At 39.0% G+C, this 25,435-nt stretch overlaps 2 long non-coding RNA genes across 2 annotated transcripts; one reads left to right on the top strand and one right to left on the bottom strand.

The window, feature by feature from the left end:
- Positions 1 to 1,803: 1,803 nt before the first annotated feature.
- On the top strand, positions 1,804 to 5,976 carry LOC118764309. The gene is made up of 3 exons (XR_005000122.1): positions 1,804 to 1,828; positions 3,155 to 3,157; positions 5,779 to 5,976. It is a non-coding gene; the product is annotated as an uncharacterized LOC118764309 (long non-coding RNA).
- Positions 5,977 to 7,838: 1,862 nt separating this feature from the next.
- LOC118764311 lies at positions 7,839 to 24,023 on the bottom strand. Its single transcript, XR_005000124.1, has 3 exons — positions 21,826 to 24,023; positions 19,822 to 19,824; positions 7,839 to 7,848 (listed from the first exon to the last, which is right to left on the bottom strand). It is a non-coding gene; the product is annotated as an uncharacterized LOC118764311 (long non-coding RNA).
- Positions 24,024 to 25,435: the final 1,412 nt, after the last annotated feature.

The following is a 25,435-nucleotide window of genomic DNA, read 5'->3' as shown; positions in this document are numbered from 1 at the left end:
TAGCTTTTGCTATTTACCACAGATTCTTTCTGGGTTTTTTTCTGGTAGCAACAGCTAAAGGGTCTACAGAATTTACAGAATTGTGTGTGTGGTGGTGGTGGTGGTGGTGGTGGTGGTGGTGAATTATAGCATCTGCTACCTAATGAGATGAGTCTAAGTAGACAAATATTAGAGGAGTATATCGTTTGAGAAAACAAGCTGTGGCAACCAGCTTTAACTCCTCAACTACGAAATCAAATGTCATGGTTATTCTAATAATAATCGTGAAGTATATTTGCCACTTAAATGTCGCTAACCCTTTAGGGTAGCTACCGGTCTATACCTCGCTCAGAGATTTATTATTTCAAATAATAATGTTAAATATTTACCAAAACAGAACTGATGTTTTCTGCAAGTGGCATTGCCTTGATAAATTTTATATGTTTTGCCAAAAGACAGTTTCAAACATTTTTTTTTTCAATGAAATATAGATTGGTATATAAAACTGATTTCTGCACCTAAGGGTAACGAAATTTTGAGTGTATACATCTGATTCCTGCAGTAAAAGGATTATTGCAATTTTCAATAAATTAGATTTCTGTTACTCTTCTGCAGCTGGAACGATGTATATATCGTTTTGTGTCACCCTCACTACATCCCCTTCACAAAAAAAAAAAAAAAAATCAGGAAAAGTACATCTCCACAACCACTATACAGCTATGTTTCACAGGTATCAGGTATATTTCCCTTCAATATGAATCATGAATTTTCGATCTTCAAAGGTAATCTTTGGGATTACAGTGATTAGGTATTGTTTATATCTACAGAAATGAAATATCATCACTTTCGTAATTTTTTCATTCATGAGGGCATACAGTGACAGTCATGAATTTTGCTTACCCAGACAGCTACCTCCATTATTGTTGCTGTTCTTCAAGAATTACAGCTGCGAAGGAATTCATAACTGTAACAGTATTCATAACTGAAAGAGAAGATAAGTGTCATTAGATTTGATGGACAACCATAACCATAAAGTTAGTTTCCCTCTATCTCACCCTCGCCATCATCTCTTCCTGTTTTCACTTCCCTTTCCTTTTCCCTCTCTCATCTAGTTTCTCTCACCGGTTACTTCCTGTCTATGTAGCTCACATTGTTCTGCATTCTTCATCAGTTGCAACCAGTCACTCAAACATAGAGGAAGAGGACGTAAAAGTCAACTACCTTTTACTTTTTACCCTCCAGTTATATTAACCATGAACAAAGAATCAGTTCAAAATGTCAGAAACTCCACTTCCTACTGCAATTTCGCTTTACTCTTTCTGTCACTTTTCCCAAATAATACAAGGCTTCCCAACACAGACTGTCTCCAGTCTACTGGTATTCTGTTCAATCTAGGTATATTCACATACATATTATCAAGCACAATACCGATCAGACGAAGGTGATTCACTACTGATTACTATGAATGCATGTAATCAAGTGGTTAAACGTTTGGCTCGCAATCATAAGGTCTGGGTTCAATTCTTGGGCTGGGTAATTCATTGTGTCATTGAGCAAGGTATTTATTACACATTAGTTCAGTTTATTCAGCTGTAAATGAGAACAATTCAGTGGGTTCTTGTGTAGTTCTATCTGCCTGCAGATTGTAGATATGCCACTGAAGACCAAGAGGATGTCTGTGTCTGCTCACAACCACATAAGCATCTAAAACAAATAGCAAAAGTATGGTATGTGTTACCAATCCATAGCCACTCACAAGTGACAACTGGCTGTACTGACCACTGGTTGTCAGTTTAAACCTTGCCTATGACTATGAGGGAAGCTAAAATCTTACAACAGCCATTACATTGTTTCTGAAAAAGACACCTAGCGCTGTGCATTCTATTTTAGATGCTCTAATTTACAAGTTTCATTTTTCACTCTTACTTAATAGTAGAAAGGGTTTGACAGGGTAGTAAGAAATGTATCTGGATACACAAATAATTGCCCCAACAAAAGAACTCAGATGACCTGTTGTGGTTGCTCCATATTCACACTAGCACATCACAGAAATCCAGTCAATACCTGTTAGACTGCTGGAAATTTCCAAGCAGGTTTTTGAAGTTTTTGCAGCCCTTTCTGCTATGTACGCAGTCCTTTCATGCACCCAAAATACTATTCATGTTTATTTGCTGCTGTTCACATCTAGGACCACCAGCCTACCATCTGGGTCCAAGAAGATTTCCCTTACTTTAAGACCTAAGGATTTTGGAATAGCAATGCTACACCACTGCCCACTCCCGACGTACCACAAAATGATAATATCTCATAGTCTGCAAAAATGGATGCTAGAGCATGCTTCCTAAGAAATTCTTGCCTCACTAATGGTGGCCACATCTAAATCAAGTGACCCAAGATTGTTGAGCAAGTGATCCAGCTTCCAAACTGAACCCAACACCCAAACATATGCATAATCTACTCTAAGTGTATCCATTTAGATTAGAAATAAGAAAAAGTTATTTACCTTCATTTTTGTGAATGAGTGATGAAACAGACTTCTTTTTGGCTGAGAGGAGAGTGGGGAAAGGCTTTTCTAAGAAGCAACTGGATAAAATTCCATTATTTTGATTCAATAAATTTATTTGAGCTCCAAATCATGTTCCATTATCATGGCTACATTGGGAACCAAAACTTGGTCGACAGAATGTTGTCCTCAGTTGGTTATTTTTACTTTGTTGTATTCTGATATTTTTTAAAACTGGAAAAAAATATGAAATCTTTGTTTTCACAAAAACGCAAAATAAACATCACTGAGTTACACCCCTAATAAGTGTAATTGAACAGAAATGTTGGTACCACCATGTATGTTAGCAAAAAAGTTATCACAAAATAATTGACTGAATGGGATTTAACCAGCCAAAATGATTGATAAAAACTTATGGAACTCCAAGCTTCCACCTATTGCAGTGTCCAACTGGCTGAAGGCTGTGAGCACTTGAAGGCATTCCATTTTCCAAATACCTTTTCTTGATCTTTGTTTAACCCAGGACTGCAGCTCTGTTAAGGAGATCAGCTGGGAAACATGTTTGGCAAGCAGCAACCACACTTGTTTGCTGTCAAGGAAATACTGAAGATATCATTGCCTTAGTGCTTGTTTGTGCATCATCAGCCATGGCATACTGAGTCCAGCATGCAGTGGGTATTGACAGCATGTAGACTGCTCGATCATTTGAATGCATTCCTTCCACGAGAAGCGAAAGAGTATATGTTCCTGTGCAATCAGACAGGGACCAGAACAAGACGAATGCAATGTTCATGTTAACCCCCACCTGTCCAACCTTTCAGGGATAGCTTCCTCTCAACACATTTCTAGGTAAGAGTTGTCACCTTGCTTGTTATGTCATACCTGTTTTTGTCTGTCTGGCGGTCCAAGCAAAACCAGACCCTGAGCAGTTTAACCAGTCCATCCAGCACCCAATGATGCAGTTGGATGGCATGGACTTGTTTCTCCAGAGCCAAGCTACAAGCCCACTGATATTTCCTGATATTTCCTAATACTGCCTTGTAGTATTATCTCAATCTTTTTATTTTTTGACACCATTGTGAAGACACTGTTGGCATATACCAACATGGATCTCACACATCCTAAGGAGTATGGGATACCCCTCAACGTCTCCAGCTAGTGTAGAAGAGGCTTGAGAGTCAGTACATACAACAGAGATGAGAAGGGGAAACCTCATGAAGGACCAAGCTCATGATGTCGAATGATTCTGAGAGGTGACCATTCACACTGACCACTGAACAGATGTCTCTGTGCATTGCAGCAATCCAACTCCTGAATACAGGCCCAAAGCTATCTGCCTTGAGGACTGTTGCCAAGTATAGATGGTTAACCATCTGTCAAAAGCATTAGATTGATTTAAATTGATCAAGGCCCCACCCATGCCAGGTTCTTTAGCTACTTTCTCTATGAGGTGTAGGTTGTAATGGATGGAGGTTGTCATAGATGGATCTTTTCAGGATGGTGCATCCCTGCACCTTCCCTAACAAGTGCCAACCTATTAGCTACAGTTTGGCCAAACTTTTGAACTCTTTATTTAGCAGAATTATGGGCCTTAAGTTATCAATATAGTCCCCTTTGTGCAGGTCTTTTCTCAGCAATGCCACAGCTGCTCCTCAGCTCATAAAACATGGAATTCTGCCATTCTGTTGCCAGTTGCAGTAAACGATTGCCAAGGGGTCACTGAACAAGTCTTGCATGTAAGCATAAAGCTCACAGGACAGACCATCCAAACCGGGTAATTTATCCCTCATACAGCTAGCCATCACTTCCTGTATTTCAGAAGCTGTCATAGGCCTTTTGCAAACTTTGCCTCCATCACCAAGAGACACAGCAGTCCATCAAGGTAGGAAATAAAGTCCATTCTGCAATCTGGTTCTCTACTAATCCCAAATAGTTGAGCAAAGTGCTGTTGAAAAGCTACATACATCTGTTTGGGAAATAATAATGATGATGATGATGATGATGGTGATGGTGATGGTGATGATGATGATGATGATGATGATGATGATGATCGCAGAGTCAATGTACGAACATCTAGAAAAACATGGAGTCCTGCCAGAAGGGTTGCAAGCGTAAGTGCAGAGGGACCAAGGATCAACTCCTGATAGATAAAACTATACTCAGAGACTGGAAGAGGAGGAAAAGTAACTTAGCCATGTCATGGATCAACTATTGTAAGGCGTCTGATATGATCCCACATTCTTGGATTATGAAGTGTATGAACCTATTTGGTATTGCATCAAATGTTGAGTGATTGCTTGGAAAAAGTATGGCGAATTGGAGGACGAACCTGACAGCATACAGAAGAAGTTTAGGGACAGTCGAAATTAGGAGGGGCATCTTCCAAGGGGACTGCCTGTCCCCACTGATCTTTGTACTGTGCTTGATACCACTGACACTGATTCTGAAGAAAGCAAAAGCTGGGTATGTATTCAAAAGCCGCCAACAAAAAGCCAGCCACTTGTTATTCATGGATGACCTCAAACTTTATGGTAAAGATGAAGCCCAAGTCAGTTCCCTCATTGATACAGTGTATACCTTCGGTGCTGATATCAGGATGGAGTTTGGACTGAGAAAGTGTGGTGTGTTAGTCTTGAAGAGAGGCAAAATCAAATGTATGGATAGACTAACAATACCGTCGGGAGAGGTTATGAAGCAGACAGAAGAGACGGGCTATAAGTACTTGGGGATTTTGGAAATGGATAAATTGATGGAGCAAGAAATGACAGAAAAATTTAAGGTGGAGTACTTGCGCAGACTGAGACTGATCCTTAATTTGAAATTAAACGGACAGAATAAGATATGGAGCAGGGGTAATCGCATGGACAGTAGACAAACTACACAGCTTAGACAGAAAGACAAGGAAGTTGCTAACTAGATATGGGTCACTCCACCCCAAAAGTGACACAGATAGACTGTATATACCAAGAAAAAGAGGGTGAAGAGGACTTATTGGGTGCGAACACAGCATTAGAGCAGAAGAAAACAATATAGCATGGTACGTAAAAAAATGCCACAGAACTGCTATTACTAGACGTGAGAAGGTTAGGCTTGTGTAGGATGAAAGATTGCAAAGATAAGCACTATACAAGAAATTGAAAATGATTGAAACTGAAAATTGGTGGGTAAAGAAAAGAATGCATGGTCAGTTTCATAGGGATGTTGAAGATAAGATAGACAAAGAAAAAAGATGGCTGTGGATGACAAAAAGTGATTTAAAACCGGAAACAGAGGCGCTAATTTATGTTGCCCAAGAGCAAGCACTAAGAACAAACTACATAAAATACAGAATAGACAGCACATCAGAAAGTAATAAGTGCAGAATCTTTGGACAAAATGATGAAACTGTATGGCATATTACCAGCCAATGTATGCCACTAGCCCAGAAGGAATATAAGAGATGTCACAACAATATAGCCAGGATTGTCCATTGGACACTTTGCAACAAGTATGAACTTGACAGAGCAAAAAATTGGTACGACCACAAACCTGAAGGCATTGTCGAAAATAGAAATGCAAAGATCCTATGGGATTTTATGATTCAGTGTAACCATGAAATTGAGAATAGGAAGCCGGACATAGTCTTAATTGAGAAAGAAAACAAACTATGCAGGATCATAGATATAACATGTGCAGCTGACAACAAGGTATGCAATAAGGAAGAAAGAAAAGTTGAGAGATATGACAGGTTAGCTTGGGAAGTTAAGCAGTTGTGGTCGATGAAAAAGGTAGCAGTAGTACCAATAATTGTCAGAGCCCTGGGAACAGTGAGCAAAAATCTCGAGAAGTACGTGGAACAAATAGGGGCAGCAATAAGGGTGGAGCACTTGCAGAAAACAGCACTGCTTGGAACCACTCGAATACTCTGGAAGGTGCTTGAAAAATAAGAGGTGTTACCTTAGTTCACTGGTAGTGAACAGTTGACACTGTAAATACATCTCCAGCGTTAGAAGCTGTGCAAAGGCAATAAATAATAATAATAATAATAATAATAATAATAATAATAATAATAATAATAATAACTCATCTCATTTACATGGATGATTTAAAGCTCTTTGCAAAAAATGACCAACAACTCAAGGGCTTACTAGCGATTGTTAAACAATTCAGTGATGACATCAGAATGCAATTTGGCCTCGATAAATGTGCAAAAGCTACCTTTATCAAAGGAAAAATGACAGAAACATCTAATGTTAACCTTGACCAGCAGAATGTCATAAAAGAATTAGACCCAGGGGAGAGCTACAAGTACCTAGGGGTAATTGAAGGGGAGAGAATAAGGCATTCAGTGATGAAGGAAAGGATCAGGAGAGAATGTTATCGCAGAGTAAGAGCAATACTCAAGACAGAGCTGAATGCGAGAAACAGGATCGAAGCGATCAATGCTTTAGCCATACCAGTCATGACTTACAGTTTCAATATATACAATGTATAGAAGGTGGTAGAAGCCTTATACAGCTGGAAAACTATTATAAAATAGCCACCATAAGACAGCAAAAATACCTACTTCAGAAGCAAGGAAAACTAATACAAATAGCCAAAACACAAGCAAAACAAAAAACTGTTTTCAATATTTAAGGAAGCTGACAAATACAAACAAGAAGTTATACTACCCAACAAATATGAAGAAGAAGAAGAAGAAGAAGAAGAAGAAGAAGAAGAAGAAGAAGAAGAAGAAGAAGAAGAAGAAGAAGAAGAAGAAGAAGAAGAAGAAGCTATAAAACAAATGAAATCCAAACTAAAACTAGAACAGCAACGGACCTTGATAAAACGATAGCAAGAAAAGCCCCTTCATGGCAAATACTGGGCTAAACTAAACACAAAAGAAATAGACAGAGAAAAATCCCAGCAATGGTTGAGAAGCTCAAGACTCAAAGCAGAGACAGAGGGATTTTTAATTGCAGCACAAGACCAAAGCCTCCCCACCAGAAATTACCAAAAACATATGAAAAGAAACATAAGAAGTAACCACAGAATATGTGGAGATGGACAAGAAACAATAAATCATATTATCTCTAGTTGCCCAATCCTGGCTAAGAAGGAATATATTCACAGACACGACAGAGTTGGGACCTACATACACTGGAAGCTATACCAACACTATGGAATAACAACAAAAAAGAAGATGGTATAAGCACATGCCAGAAAAGGTCACAGAAAATGAGAAAGTAACCATACTATGGGATATGCTAATACACACAGATAGAGAAATTAAGGCCAGATATAGCTGTCAGAGATCATGAAGAAAAAAAAAGCTTTCTAATTGATGTATGAATACCAGCAGATGACAACGTTTCTCTAAAAGAAATGGAGAGACTTTCAAAATACTAAGACCTAGAAATAGAGGTAACTCGAATGTGGAATCTAAAAACAGAAACAATTCCTAGTGGGTGCATTAGGTATGATAAAAAAATATTCAAACAAATACATAACAAAAACAACAGGACTTACAAACACATATAACAAACAGAAAATTGCACTACTAGACACTGCACACATCCTATGCAAAACACTTCCAATATAGTAACCATCAGAGCATCACAGCAATCCACAGCACATACCCAAGGCACACAGAGCTGCGCTCAGTAGTGAAGTGAAAGCATGTTATAAAAATAAAACTACTGAATAATAATTATGATGATGATAATGATGATGATGATGATGATGGTGGTGGTGGTGGTGGTGGTGATGATGATGATGATAATAATAATAATAATAATAATAATAATGGTTTCAAATTTTGGCATAAGGGCAGCAATTTGGGGAGGGGGAGTCGATTACATCACCCAAATACCCGGGATACTCACCCAAACCCGCCCAAACAGGAGTACCACCACCCAAACAAACCCTGTGGATAAATAACATCCAAAGCAAAATAAAAAAAATTAGAAAAGACCTGTCGATTCTTAATGAAATCAGCAAACAATCAACGCTACTGAGCAACAAAAAGAGAACAAAAATACTCCGCAAATATAACATCACAGAGAAAGATTTGCCTGAAATAAAAGAAAAGCTGAAGCAAGATATCCTTGCCAAAGCACAAAGGATCCGCCGGTACAAGAAACGCCAACGCTTCTTTGAAGAAAACAAAAAGTTCAACTCCAACCCCAAAAAGTTCTACCAAGAACTGGGAAAAAATAAAATAGAAGTCACTGCAGCACCAACGGCAGAAGAATTGGAAGAATTCTGGGGAGAAATATGGTCGGCGAACGAACCACCAAAAAAAGGAGTATCAGAATAACAAACTCGGCATCTGAACAACTTTGGACCCCCATAACAACTGAAGAGATCACCCAGGCACTGCAAAGACTAAGCAACTGGAAGGCACCTGGGCATGATAAGATCCCCAACTTCTGGTTGAAATATCTAACAGGAATGCACAAAAAGCTGGCTGAAAACTTTAACAACGTACTAGCAGAGCCAGAGACAATGCCTGAATGGCTCACGAAGGGGAAAACCATCTTAATTCCCAAATCAAATGAAACAGAAAAACCAGAAAACTACAGACCAATAACCTGCCTCCCTACTATGTTCAAGGCATTTACTGCAGTGATATCACAAAGGCTGAACAAGCACCTGGACGAAAACAAACTGTTCCCAGAAGAGCAGAAAGGATGCCGCAAAGGCTCATATGGCTGTAAAGATCAACTAATGATTAATAAAGCCATAACTGAAGACAGCCACAGAAAGAAGAAAGGCCTCAGTATGGCCTGGATTGACTACAAAAAGGCGTTTGATAGCATCCCCCACACATGGATCCTCGAAACACTAGCCATTAACAAAGTAGCACCAACAATCATAAAATTCATAGAGCACTCTATGAATAAATGGCAAACAGTCCTACACCTCCAAACAAAAGAGGGACTCATGAAAACCAAAGACATCCCCATTAGAAGAGGAATATTCCAGGGAGACATGCTCTCTCCACTCCTTTTCTGCTTGGCACTGTCACCTCTATCTGATATGCTAAATAGAACTGGATGCGGATATAAATGTTACGGCAAAACGATCAGCCACCTTTTATATATGGATGACCTAAAACTATACGCTGCAAATGACAAACAGCTGGAAACACTATTAAAGACAGTTCATGGATTTACCAAAGAAATAGATATGAAATTTGGATTAGAAAAATGCGCCAAAGTAACCCTGAAAAGAGGAAAACTAGTTAAGAGTAACAACATCACACTAGATAAAACCAATGAAATAAAAGAATTAGACCAAAGCCAAACTTACAAATACTTAGGAATCCATGAACTAGATAAGACATAACACACACAAATGAAAGAGAAAATAAAAAAAGAATATTATAGACGAGTTAGATCAATACTAAACACAGAGCTCAATGCTAAAAACAAGATAATAGGTATCAACACTTTAGCTGTCCCAGTTATAAGTTACAGCTACAATATCCTTAACTGGACACGAAATGAACTGACCAAAATAGATAGGAAAACAAGAAAAATAATGACAGGATCTAGGATGCATCACCCAAAATCTGACATAGAAAGACTATATATACAACGTATAGAAGGTGGTAGAGGCCTTATACAGCTGGAAAACTACTATAAAATAACCACCATAGGACTGCAAAAATATCTACTTCAGAAGGAAGGAAAACTGATCCAGATAGCGGCAAAACACGAGCAAAACAAAAAACTGTTCTCAGTATTTAAGGAAGCTGACAAATACAAACAAGAAATCATACCACCTAATAAACAAGAAGAAGAAGAAGAAGATGAAGAAACAACAAAAGCTATAAAACAAATGAAATCCAAACTAAAAATAGAACAGCAACGAACCATGAAAAAACGATGGCAAGAAAAGCCCCTTCATGGTAAATACTGGACTAAACTAAACACAAAAGAAATAGACAAAGAAAAATCCCAGCAATGGTTGAGAAGCTCAGGACTCAAAGCAGAAACAGAGGGATTTTTAATTGCAGCACAAGACCAAAGCCTCCCCACCAGAAATTACCAAAAACATGTAATGAAAAGAAATATTACAAGTAACTGCAGAATATGTGGAGATGGACAAGAAACAATAAATCATATTATCTCTAGCTGCCCAGTCTTGGCTAAGAAGGAATATATTCACAGACATGACAGAGTTGGAACCTACATACATTGGAAGCTATGCCAACATTATGGAATAACAACAGAAAAAAGATGGTATAGGCACACACCAGAAAAGGTCACAGAAAACGAGAAAGCAACCATACTCTGGGATATGCCGATACACACAGATAGAGAAATTAAGGCCAACAGACCAGATATAGTTGTCAGAGATCATGAAGAAAAAAAATGCTTTCTAATTGATGTATCAATACCGGCTGATGACAACGTGTCTCTAAAAGAAATGGAGAAACTCTCAAAATACAAAGACCTGGAAATAGAGGTAACTAGAATGTGGAATCTGAAAACAGAAACAATTCCTATCATAGTAGGTGCATTAGGCATCATAAAAAAATATTCAGACAAATACATAACAAAAACACCAGGACTTACAAACACATATAACATACAGAAAATTGCACTACTAGGCACTGCACACATCCTACGCAGAACACTTTCCATACAATAACCATCAGAGCATCACAACAAATCACAGCACATACCCAAGGCACACAGAGCTGTGCTCGGTAGTGAAGTGAAAGCACGCTATAAAAATAAAACTACTGAATAATAATAATAATAACTAGCTGGACCCATGAAAAATTCATGGAAAATATAAAAATTGTAAACATCTGTAAATTGTGTGCTGGTGCCATAAGAAATCTTTCTATATTGTGAGTCAAAGGCTGCGAGCTGGCAGAATTATTAGCATGCTGGGTGAAATGCTTAGCGGTTTTTCATCTGTCTTTGTGTTCTGAGTTCAAATTCTGCTGAGGCCGACTTTGCCTTTCATCCTTTCAGGGTTGATAAATTAAGTACCAGTTGCGTACTAGGTTTGATCTAAGTGACAGGCCCTTTCCCACTAAAAATTTCAGGATTTGTGCCTATAGTAGAAAAGTATATTGTAATAGTTACAGAATATAGAAAGAAGGGTAAAACTGATAACTATATAATCCAAACATATGTTATGCAAATGTAAATAGAATTACTATTTAGCCTTAAAATACATCGTACATATTCAGAGAACCCTCTTGATTTAGTGATTTTGGAATGATTTTCTCATGTTCTTTTATTCTTTTACTTCTCCCAGTCATCTGATGGTGGCCATGCTGGAGCACCACCCTTTAGTCAAAGAAATTGACCCCTGGACTTATTCCCTGTAAGCCTGGTGCTTATTCAATTAATCTCTACAGCTGAACAGCTAAGTTACAGGGATGCAAACACACCAACATCGGTTGTCAAGCAATGGTAGTGGGAGTACAAACACAAACATGTTCATATATATATACATGTGTGTGTGTGTGTTTGTCTTTTAGTTTTTGTTTATTTATACACATCAACAAATGAGCCAATTGAATAACTTTGTGTGGTTATTCAATTTGCTAGAAATAACAGCCAAATCTCTCTCATACTATGTTCTTGTTAGTATTAATGAAAGGGATAAAATAGAATTAATATTTTTGATTTTGTTTAGCTCTATGAATTTAATTTATTTTTAATGCTTTCATCCATTATTTGATAAAGAAAAAAATTGGGAAAATCCTGACCAAAACAGAGGAATTGTAACTTAACAAAAATATAGAAAGAGAAAGAAAAGGTTGTATTCAAAAGCCAAAAGATGTTTTTTAGCTGAGGTGTAATTTTATAATTAAAACAAATCTAAAATTTAAATTTAAGAACATAAGACTTAACATGTTATCTGGTGTATGGCTGAATTCAAATGGGTAGAAAACCTAAAACAAATGTGTGTGTGTGTGTATGTGTGTGTGGTTGGGCCTTTAACAGCCAGGGGTCAACTTCAGTTCAATTATAGAAAGGAATTTAAAGGAATTCAGTCACTCCCTCTCACACTCTCTCTTTTTTCTCACTTCCTCTCTCCCTTGCTTGACACATGTGTCAAATTTAAGTATCTTAATTTTCCCATTAAGATTGTTGCTGCTTTGGTGAACCAGTAGGCATGGGTGTTGAGAAGTAATACAACACATAGGAGGTGGTTTCAAATCTCTTCCAGAAATTACAAGAGATCTAATTAAAAATTTTTATTTAAGCAACAAAATTTCTATCTCTTAAGCATAACACATGCGTCAGGTACATAATATTATTGACAATAATAATAATAGTAATCCTTTCTACTAAAGGTAGAAGGCCTGAAATGTGGTGGGAGGGGACTAGTCAATCATGTCTACCCCAGTATTTTACCGGTACTTAATTTATCAACCCTAAAAGGATGAAAGACAAAGTCAACCTCAGCAGAATTTGAACTCAGAATGTAAAGATGGATGAAACATCACTAAGCATTTTGCCCAGCATGCTAACAATTCTACCAGCTCACCACCTTAATAATAATAATAATAATAATAATTATTATTATTATTATTATTATTATTATTATTATTATTATTATTATTATTATTATTATTATTATTATTATTATTATTATTATTTCTCTATTTATCACAGGTTTTGTTGAAACTCCTGGAATCATACACGCATCATGGCTTTCTACTTGCAGCCTACGCTACCATGCTATTCATTATTTTAAGCTATCTAATACTTTCTTGATTATTCTGGCCGTGCCAAGGAGGAAAATCTTTTGTATCAGTTCTGCTGGGCCCTCTATTCCAATTACATCTATATTCCCCTTGATGCCTTCTGATACTGTTCCCAAGGATCCAACAATAATTGGCGCTATCTTCACCTTCTTCGTTTTGCATGGCCAGACTATTTTGTACTTAAAAGGGTTGTATTTATCTATCTTTTCACTTTCCTTCTTGACTATTTGTGGGTCAAAAGGGTGTGCAATATCAACAATATAGCATATGTGGTGCATTTTGTCCACCACCACAAGGTCCTGTCTGTTCTGCTCTAGCACTTGATCTGTTTGGATTGGGAAATCCCAGAAAATTTTACTAGTCTCCAACTCTGCCGTGCTCTGCAGTTTGTGGTCATACCATGTCTTGCCTCTTTCTAGCCCCCACATTTTGCATGGTTTTCAATGTAGCACTTTCGCTACCTGATCGTGTCACCACAACTTGTGGTTTTGGGCAAGTCCAGGGCATTTATTTATGGTATGGGCAATGTTTTCATCCATTCTATTGCAGATGTGGCACAGTGAAGACACTTGCTCATTCCTAAGGTTGACTGTCCAGTCCATGACGAAAGCTTGGTCTTGAGCTGCCAGTATAGTGCTCTCGGTCTCTTTTCTTTTAAGGTTCCTTTCATCAGCCAATTCCACCTATTTTTTCCAGCAACTTCTGTTGTGGCTGCATGGAATTGATTGTGCAGTCACTTCTAGCGTAATTCTTCTTCATGCCCTTTTTGCTCTTCTTCTTTTGTTTTTCTTTTTTTCTCTGCTTTCAATACTTCCTGTTTCCTAACTGTCACTAGCAAGATTTCCTTGCTTTGGGCTAAGCTCTCGAGTTCGGTATGCACTTATTCTTCCACACTTGTCAGTCCTATTCCTCCATTTGCTCTCTTCATGTATAGGAGATCAGTGTTCGCATATGGACAATGGGCCCCATGCATCATTAGAAGCTTTTTTGACTTCCTGTCCATCTTCTTTAGCTCCTCCTTTGTCCACTTCAGGATTCCAGCATCATACCAAACTACTGCAACTGCGCACGAGTTTATTGCTGAAATTATGTTTCTGGCATTTAGCTTTGAAACCAATATTTTTATCACTCACTGCAGGTACCCTCTTTTTGTTTTTTCTTTCATGTCATTGTGCCTCAATTCTATCTGCCTCAAGTATTCCCAAGTATTTATAGCTGGATTGAGATTGAATTGCCTTCATCATCTCACCACTTGGCAACCTTACTCCTTCTGTTCTGAAAAGCTTTGCTCATCCCATCACCATCGTAGCACATTTTGAGAGTCCAAACTTCATCTTAATCATTATTGTTATTATTATCATTATCATTATTATTATTATTATTATTATTATTATTATTATTATTATTATTATTATTACACTTTTGGAGTGGTTGGCGTTAGGAAGGGCATCCAGCTGTAGAAACACTACCAGATCTGACTGGCCTGGTGCAGCCTTCGAGCTTGCCAGACCCCAGTTGAACCGTCCAACCCATGCTAGCATGGAAAGCGGACGTTAAACGATGATGATGATTATTATTATTATTATTATTATCTCCACCTTAGCAAATGCGAAGGTATTGTTTTCAGTCACGTTTGTTTGTTTGTTTGTCCAGGGACAAGATATCTCAAGTTGGATGAATTTAAATGAAACTTTCAGAGATGTTTGGCCTTGTGATTCAATTTTGGGATCGATCCAGTACCGGACAAAAATTCTGAGTTATTTTTCCAGTTTTTTTACTTAATTTTTAAGAGTGGTTGGATTCATTTTTAGTATTCTCATTTGTGAGAGCAATCGAGTTTATTTCAGATATTCTCATTTTAAAAATCCTCTCTAGATATATCATTGAGAGGACATTGGTGTTGCCTTGGTGGAAGTTTATGCTCTCTGAGTGCTCTTGTTATTATTATTATTAGACCAAAACTGGATGCCTAGCACCTAGAATATCATCAGGTGCTCACAGCCGTCTACCAGTCAGGCAATGGGATCAAGGGATCCCATTTAGCAATTTATAGAGGATTAGTGGTGTGGAAGTGCAATGATATTCTTGAGGAGACTCTGGGTGTCAGTGAAAACAAACTGGCTAGTCTGTTCCAGGGGATTTTGTAGTCGGGAACCATCATGGATAATTTCCAGATGTCCTTGACCTGGCTGTGCTACTGGGGGGAGGGGGGTGCTACCAGTTCAAGATAAACTTTACAGGTATGGATATGTTTTCAGACAAGCTTGTCCAGGGAGTGTGCAGAGTGCTGGAACTGTTCCGCATGCACTTGTTCAGTGTCTAGACATTGCTGACTTGTGGGATTATGTCAAGCAGCTGGTGTCACATGTGGAACGTATTGTCTCTTGGCTGAGTCCATAGTGATGATTGTCCTATTGCCCTCCTTTAATCAGGCAAGCAAGGCAGTTTTCTTTTGCTTGATGGCTGTAGCAAAAGAGGTTGTCTGGTGGACAAAGCTGAAAAGCATAAGGACAGATACATTCCTCTTTGGTAGAGGTCTCATTGACTTCTTCAAGTTTCCCTGGAAAAGGAAATTGAGGGTGGAGAGGGAAGTGCTATCCTCGAGTGAGTTTATTGAAAGATGGGTGAAAGTTGCGAAAATGGAAAGAGTGGATGGTACCTCTCTAAGTGTAGACTTGTGAATCAGAGAAAGGGAATTGAAGAGAACACTTGCCCTTGGCATTCAGGGAGATTTTGCACAGTGAGGTCCCTTGATTATCCCAAGAGGTCTCCTGCATCAGGACTACATCTCTATTACCCCATTAACTTTTTTTTTACCTTCATATACTATTTTAAATTTCCCTTCCTTTTCATTGTATACTGTGTATACTTACTCTTTTGTTTTTTGTTATTTCTTTATTTGTTTTATCTTTTCATTGTACGTAAACACTCACACTTTGTGTCTGTCTTTGCATTGTCCCCCTTCACCTTCACCCTAATGGCAAATAAATGAAATCATCGTTATTATTGTTATTGCTTGCAGGATATAATTCTTTTATTGTTCTTTTTCTTCAACTCAAATTGTTTTCATGCATCATGACACATTTTACACCATGCAGATTGTGCAATTAACAGACACATTTGCCCAATCCCAAGCAAAATCATATTCACCAGTGTTCCCATTGCACCTTCACAGCAAAATCCATACCTGGACGTAGTTTCTTTTGTTCTTTTATTTTTAAAAGCTGCTTTCTCTCTCCCTCCTTTTTTTTTTTTTTTTTTGTTAATCTTCTCCTTGAAACACTCTTATGTTTAAATCAATGGAAGCAACTATCATCATCATCACTATTATCATTGTTCAACATTTGGTAGTTTTAGGTAAATTTCTACATCACCTAGTACACCTCTGTGTTGTTGGGTGTGTGTGCAGCATTGTGTGTTTTTTTGTTGTTGTTGAGAGTGTGCAAACTCTTCCTGATATTGTATTGTGTCGGTTTCTTTTCTTTTCTGTTTTTTTTTTTTAGGTGTGGGGCAGTTTTTATTGTATTAGTGGTTGCATTATGTGTTGTGTGGGTAATATATTGAATATCTAGCTTGCTGGTGGTAGTTTATTTCATTGGATAATTGTTTGTATAGAGTGTGTCTTGTGTTTGTGAATTGTTTTGTTTAAGTTATGTTATAGATGTGGGCTGTTCCTAGAAGGTCTACTTTTTTGGGATAGTGTGTGGTGTTGAGGATCCAGGTATAGCTTTTACATTTTTGTTCATGTCTTTTTATCATGCCCAATGGTCTAATTATTACTGGTATTATTTTCACCATCATGCCCCACATCTTGAATATTTCAATTTTGAGTCTTTGTACTTTGACTATTTCTCCACTTCTTTTTAGATGATATTTTGGTCAGAAGGGATAGCAATGTCTATCAGTAAGCAGGTGTTTCCTTTTTCTTCAATCCTTGATTACTATGTCTAGGCAATTAATTATCTTATGCAATAAATAATATGTAGGGAAGTTTTATCATGGCAATGAACAGCCAGTCAGTGAAACATACTCTAAATCACTGAATTGCACTTATGAAAGAATGGATTGTGTAGCCATGGACCAGCCCCAGAGTAAACAAATCTAACTGGGTGTTATTTATAAAGGTCAAGAAATGCATACCCCATTGAAAATTAAAACATTTATATATTAAAGTATTATTGTAAACAATATTTCAAGTAGGTAATGACTGTACGATCGTTTATTAAGTTTTATAAACACAAAGAAAATATTTCAGCACAAAAACATAAACTGTGCCTGTGCAGATATGGTTAAGAGATTTGCTTCCCTACAACACGGTTTTGGATTCAGTTCCACTGTGTGGCACCCTGGACAAGTGTTTTCTACTATAGCTCCTGGCCAATCAGGGCAAACTAAAACCTTTTGAATGGATTTGGTTGACAGAATCTGAAAGAAATTCATCCGTCTATCTATTTAACCAAAAGACAATACAAAAACTGATTCCCCTTCCCCTACAAACAGTCAACAACCAACTTCAACGAAAACAACAAAACAACCACTTACACAAACGCACATAGAAGCTTACAACATGCCCCTACTCCCTTCCAATTCCTCAGAAATTTTGTCAGAAGACGAAAGCAGTGAGGAATAGCAAATAGCCAGAAAAGGAAGGAGGAAGAGGAGCGAGAAAAATACCAAACCAAATGCAAATGCAAACAAAACAGGGAGATAGACAACTCCTGAACACTTTTCGAACACCAACACTAGCACACACAATACCAACACCTCAAAAACAAACACACACCCAATGCTCACGGCCATCAACATGAAAAATACAGAGTTGATGAAATACATCAACACAAAAACAAACCTGACACAAAAAGACATAAAAACAAGCAACCACCCATACGCAACACCACCAGAACACATTAAAATATTGCACATCACACCAACTGTGCATCACACACTAAAATCCATTTACCCCGATGCGATTGGAAGATGCCAGAAGCACTCTTCCAAAAACCTTTATAGCAATCTCCTCAAGGAAAAACCAAAGGTGGAGACACAAAAAATTTTCACACACACATATTATTAGGATTATGATCAAGGTTGGTTGTGTGAATGCGTTTGGCTTGGGGTCCCCTTGGAAACAAGGGTACCTCTTAAAGTCACATGAATTAGAAATCATAGCCATAAGTGAGACCAGACTCCATAATCTATGAACCCTAAAGTCTATGTTTGGCAGACAGATTAACATTTATTTTTCTCCCTGTCTGCCAAGAACGGGCAGTAGTGGCATGGCAGTACTTTTTTGGAAGAGTCTGGATTTCGAAGTAAAGACAATATTCATAGACCCGGAGGGTAGACTGGTTGTCCTGGATGTCAACGGCAGCAATGGGTGCACTTTTCGACTTGTATCAGTCTACGCGCCGCTTTAATAGGTCGGCCGGATTTCTTTCAACATCTAGAAGTACTCCTAGAAATGTCTCATCTTTTACTTTAGTGGGGGATTGGAATGCTACCTTTGGACATGCATCTAGACTACGTAGGCAGAGATAGGAATAGACGGAGATGCAAATGCTTTCAACTGTCCAACAGGTACTGACTTGACCACCCAAATGCACCAATGTGGACATGGAGCAACTGCATCGGGTTGTCGAGATTGTATCTAGATAGGATGCTGTGTAGGACAGTAGATAGAGATAGCATAGGGTGTCCACAATTCCAGATAGTCAGCTACATGGATCACAAACTTGTGATGTGTATGCTAGACTTAGCTTGCTAGTAAAGATGGCTTTGATGGAGCCATCATCAACAACAAATGGTGGTTTGCCCTCAAGAGAGCAATAAAAGCAGAAGCAATTAGGTATAGAAAGCACTAGCCATAGATAGAAACAGAGTAGAGGGTGACCTATTTAAGAAGCTAAAAGAGGTGATTAGAAGTGGCATCTCATCTGAGGTTTTGGTGGCAAGGTTGACCATCGACCAACACTTCAACACCAAACATGAAAGGTGTGTTGTCAGGGCTAGGATACGTGCTCTAAGGAACAAAGGTGTTGGAGCTGTGCAAGAGGCCCAGGTGACACAGGCGCAACAGAGCAACAAGGCCATCATTTGGTCTCTGGTAGATGAACAGGGGTGCGAATTCCTCAAGCCAAGTAAAATGTGTGAGGCCTTTCAACAGCATTTTGCCTGACTGTTCGGGATGAGTGGTGAGCGAGAACGCAGGGTGGATTTCAGTGCCTACCTGCACAATCTGCCACAACTCTTGACAAGAGAGACAGAGTGTTGCAAAGGTGCCATCACAGCAGCGGTAGTGTGGGACATGATAGCAGAATGCTTGAGGGACAAATCACCGGGTTTGGATGGTCTACCCTATGAGCTTTACAGTTGTATGTCAGACTTGTTTGGAGATGTCTTGGCAGCGGTGTACTGCAACTGGCAGAAAAACGGGAGCATCCCCGATTTTATGAGCCAAGGAGCCATAATGCTGCTGAAGAAAGATCCAAACAAGGGGGACATAATAGATAACTTTAGGCCCACCACTCTGCTCAATGCAGATTTGAAAATTTTGGCCAAGAGGTTGGCGCCTGTCATCAAGAAATTGGTCGACAAGGTACAAACATGCACTGTGCCAGGCCGAAACATCCATGACAACCTCCATTTGATGCACTACATCATAGACAGGGTAGGTAAGGAACCTGGCATGGGTGGGGCCCTGATCAATTTGGATCAATCCAAAGCTTTCTATAGGGTAGACCACCGATACTTGGAGACTGTTCTCATAGCGGCTGATTTCGGTCCTGTCTTTCGCAGAAGCATCCTTGTACAGAAGCATCCATTTGGTAATTCGTGTGAATAGACATCTATCAAGACCTTTCAACATTGCACATTTGGTCTGTCAGGGATGCCCCCTCTTGTTGCTTCTGTACATATTGACTCTCGAGCCTCTACTGCGGAAGCTGGCAATGCTGAGGGACACCCTGCTAGAATTGGGATGTGGGAAGAATGTGTCTGCATACGCAGACAACATCACTGTCATAGTGTCTAGCCATGACCACGAGCTGGTCAGCAAGACTCTAAAAGACTACGAAGTGGTAACGGGAGCAAAAATCAACCAGGAAATGTCAGTGGGCTTGTGACTTGGCACCTGGAGAAGCAAGCCTATGCCATCCAGCAGCACCTCTGTCATGGGACGCTGGACCGATGGTCCAGTCAAGTTGCTTGGGGTCTGGTTTGGTCCAGATCTCCAAACAGAGAAGAACTGGGATGAGGTAATGAGTAGGGTGGCCACTCTCTTCCGCAATGGGCCGAGAGGAAGCTGTCCCTAAAAGGTTGACCGGAGGTGACAAGCATGTATATCTCATCAACTTCTTCAAGTATCACTTGAAAAGCAAGGTGAAAGTAGGGAGGGAAGTTTTGTTTAGTGAATGCTTCAATAAAAGAGGGATGAATGTAGCAAGGATGGCACATGTAAATAATGGAGCCACCTTGAGCATAAGAACCAGAAAAACAAAGGAAAAAGAGAGTTACTAACTGTAAATGTGTTTTTTGCACAGCATTATTGCCTAAGTTTACCATGGTCTTTTCATAGGTTTTTCTTCCCACGGATAAACCTCCCCACTTTGGAAACTACGTTTTGTTTGTTTTTGTACTATTTCTACTTTTGTATATCCCAAATGATTTCGATCCCTTTTGATCGTTGACCCTATTTTTCTTTTTGTTTTGTTTTTGCCCACCTCAAAAAGAAAAACTCTTCATTGTATTTGTCCCCACTGTGTTCGAACCTGTGTGGCTAATAAAGAAGTTATCTATCTATCTATCTATCTATCTATCTATCTATCTATCTATCTATCTATCTAGCTATCTATCTGTCTGTCTGTCTGTCTGTCTGTCTGTTTGTCTGTCTGTCTGTCCGTCCATTCATCTGTGCATCTGCGTGTGCATGCATCCATCCATCTGACTGTCTCTGCATGTGTGTTTATGTGTGCATGCATGCATGCGAGTGTGTGCATATTTGTTTCTCCTCGTCTCAACATCGCATGATAGTTCTAAAATGATTTTCAGTCATATAAACAATGTTATTCATTTCCAGTCTTCTGTGAAAACTTGTCTGAACAAGGAGAAATATTACCTTGCTTGGAAACAGGTGAGAGTTGGTGACATGACAGACTTCTGGCTGCAGAAAATCTGCCTCAATAAACTTCATCCAACACATGCAAGTATAGAAAAATGGATGTTAAAATGCTGACAATGATGCCACTGCCACTGACACCAACACCACCGCTGCCATCAACACCAATGCTGCCACCATCACCACCACCACTACTATCACCACTGCCACCAACAATGATGGAAACTACAATAAACCAATATCTTAGCAAAAATTACTTCAACAATAATAATTCAATTTTACTAATTGAATGTAATAGCAAGCACTGACAAGTAAAAAGCTAAACACCCAGCTAGCCATGACTTTAACCTGGATTCAATTCTTCCTTTTTATTCCTTTTAGCCCTAACCTGATTCTCTCCAAGTCAATAAAATTAACAAATTAACACATAAATATAGATGAAAGATATAAGTTTATTTCAAAACACCAGAGACAACTAATTTATTAGAAGCTTTCAATGAAAGTGAGTATGACAAGTATAATTACACTGGTCAACAAAATGAAACTTTTTTTAATCATCAGAGTTGCTGATTGACTTTTCTGGGTTAATTTTTGATGCTGATTACGAATCTGAAGTCCGATTTCCTCTATCAGGTCACATTTTCATGTTAATAATACCTGCTGTTTTCACTTATAGGATACGTAAAGCATGTCTATATAAAGTATATTGAATACAAGATACGATAATTTCATGGCTTTTTATTGTACAAAATTAAAATTATTGTGTACAAATAAGTTAGAATACACTAAAATGCATAACAACTTAAAATCTTTGGGATTTGGACTTTCTATTGTGTTTTGTCTCAGGTTCATCCTTGTATAACATCCAACAGTAGTCAGCTAGCATTTCTGCATTCCCAAATCCTTGATATTGTTGTTCCATCGATGCAATATCTTGAGGAAAGCATTCCCCTTGCTCATCAGACACTTCTCCAAGGTTCACTGCAGAAAAGTCCAGATGTGAATCAAGGAAATGGACTTTTAGTGACATCCAACAGCCCATTGCAGCGTAGGAGTCTAGAAGACATTTCACTCCATTTCTAAATTCGAGAGATCTCTTGTTGCCTGGGAAATTTTCACAGAGCCATTTGAAGGATTCCCAGGCTTTAAGCTCAATCTCATCCAGTGCTGTGAAGAAGTGGTTGTCCTTCAGGAGTTCTTTTATCTGCGGACCTATGAATACGTCCTCCTTCAGTTTTGCCTCGGTGATTTTTGGAAATTTAGCCTTCACGTATTCAAAACCTTTTGAGCTTTTCTTGGCAAGTGTCTTCACGAATTGTTTCACGAGGCCAAGCTTTATGTGAAGAGGGAGAAGAAGAACATTTTCTGGGTTTAAAAGTGGCTTACTCTGGACGCTAGAAACTCTTGGCTCATATGATTTTGGCAAAGGCCACTCTGAGTGCTTGTTAGTTGCACGACTGTCCTATAGGCATAAAAAGCAACAATAACAAAGTGGTCCATCAACAGAGAAGCATGAAGTCAGACCCCTATTTCTCTTCCTGAAATGAGTAATACAAACATCTTTCTTAAGCAGACACTTTACTTGTAGGCTAATAGTTCAGCTTTATCCTTCAACAATGACAATTCTCTAACTAAATCATTTAACTCTCCTTGAGAAAATTTCTGTGGTACATCTTCATTTGCAATCGTGAAATCTGCACCCACTTTGGGGTCTTCGACAGCAGTAATATTTTCTTCAGGAAATACATCTTCGTCAGACATCTGAAGGCCATTTTCTGGTGGTATTGGAATAAGATCATCATCGTTGTGTGGTACTAGTCTTCTTGCTGATTCCAAGTTGGGATACACAATCTTATGCTTGGTCTTTACAGTAAACACACATACATTAATGTTGCAGAAATAACAGTCCAAGAAATGATCCTTTGGCTCTCTCCATATCATAGGTATTGCAAATGGCATTGCTCTCTTCCTCTTATTTAGCCAATCCCTTAGTCCATTTGGACAAACTGAGCAGATGATGTGCTGGGCCCAACTCTTATCTTGTTCCCCGAGAGAGCAGCCAAAGTATAACTGGCAGATCTTCTTGATTTCACTTGTGATGGCACGTTGCTGAGCTTTGGTGGTAAATGAACCACAGACATGACAAAGTATATCAGGACTGTTCTTGCAAAGCCTTGACAAAGTCAGAATTTACCTGTACAAGACGTTTACGTGTAGCGATACAGCTAATGGGAGTTATATACCTTTCTTATCTCATCAGTAAAACTGTGCCTGATAGAAGGAAACCGATTACATTTTTGAAATCTGCGGACAAAACTACATATAAAACACCATATAATATCCCTGATGAAGATTGGCTGGTGACCAGTGTTATTAGTAAAATAACTTCATTATGGATATTTGCTGTTTATCTATAATAATAAACATATAATTCTATCTGTCCATCTGTCCAGGACCCCTGTATCTCAGTCTAAATTTGCTCTACATAGACATAATATACCTTTTTTGGAATCAGGATGATGCCAGGATTGAAAATCTGCCCTTCATTTGGTTCTTGAACACCCAGCATTGGGATCAGGTTTGGATGAGGGTTTGTTGTCTTGCAAACAACTTGCACATGCAAGTGCTACCAGTTAAAAGCTCCGTATATCGGAAGCTAGCAAGTGTATGGGGTCATCAGGAGAGAATGTGCGCCGTTTCGGGGCCTACCTCTCAACGGCATCAATGCACCCCCCTCACTGATATGAGGCCCCGCTTGCTAGATCAGCTGGTTATGAAGAACTCAATATACTTCTAGCCATCGCTCATCGTCTCTTTTTAACCAAATCCAGTGGCTAGCCTTCTCCACTGTAGATCGGATATCAGTCATGGTGGTATTGACTTTATGATGAGTTAGGCCTAACGATAACAACAGTCGTCTCACGCTGTGTCCTACAAACCCTCTACATCCGACTTCGATAGGAAAATGTTCTGCTTTCCAGCCTGCGCCTTCACATTCCTCGAGGAGGTTTTCATAACGGTTTAATTTTCGAGCTCGAGCAGCGTCCATATTATCTTCGTGAGGAACCGTTAGCTCGACTATATTTACAACTTTCTTTCTTTCACACCACATCAAAATATCTGGTTTTTTCGAAACTGGGATGGGAAAGAAAACCTGGCACCCAGGTAAATCTGCAGTTACCTCCCAATAGCCGTTCCACTTTTCATTTTTCTCATCTAGTGCAGCACATCTCCATCGCTTTCTTAAGTCGGATTTTTCCTTCCTCAACTGCTGCATTTTTCTGATCCTCCTGCTTGGTCCACACTTTCCTTTCTCTAGTCGGATATTCTCTTTTATTCCAAATAAATCTTTTCCTATATCATATATTGAGCTTGATAATTTTCCCAGTTTCTCCACTGTAGAGCCTGTCATTTTATAAAGAGCCCGACAAACCTTGTTTTCAAACTCTTTATATTTCACTTTCTCATTAGCAGCAGGCCACAAAACCCTCGGTTTCCTCTGAGTATTATCTGATGCACCAGTTTCATGACTTGTAGTTTCATCACATGAAGAGTTCTCTGCTGTAGCATTTATCGATCCACTGTGGTTTGAGTCCGGGGATGATTTGCCACGTGTTTTACGATCTGACGATCCACACTGCTCTGTCCTCTTCTCACAAATCTTTCCCTGATGTATCTTCAAGCCTCTCTCAGTTGCAAAGGTTCTACAGCACAGCTTGCATCCAAAGTTGTTTGCATTTCGTTCGCTGTTCGAATGAATAATCATGTTTGTTTCCAAGGTCATTCCCGTGCTGACTGGGTTTGATTGATTCTCGACTCCCCCCTCTCGGTCAATCATGGGGCTGTCATTTCCTGTTATTTCTGTTACAATAAAATACAGAGGCGAGGATCGTAAGTCCGCAGCCTCCGCCAGTCTTTCCTGGTGTCGATAGTCTTTCCTATTGTCCACTGGTCTTTCCGAGCAGTCCTCTTGTCTTTCCAAGATGCCTAACCGTTTTTCCGGTTTGTCAGTGGTTACCTACCACAAGGTCTTAGATGTCTTGCAAACAACTTGCACATGCAAGTGCTACCAGTTAAAAGCTCCGTATATCGGAAGCTAGCAAGTGTATGGGGTCATCAGGAGAGAATGCACGCT

This window comes from Octopus sinensis, linkage group LG7 (genome assembly GCF_006345805.1).
Source record: "Octopus sinensis linkage group LG7, ASM634580v1, whole genome shotgun sequence".
Classification (NCBI taxonomy): Eukaryota; Metazoa; Mollusca; class Cephalopoda; order Octopoda; family Octopodidae; genus Octopus; species Octopus sinensis.
Note: the sequence above shows the minus strand (reverse complement) of the source record. Positions and strands in the feature narration are given on the sequence as shown.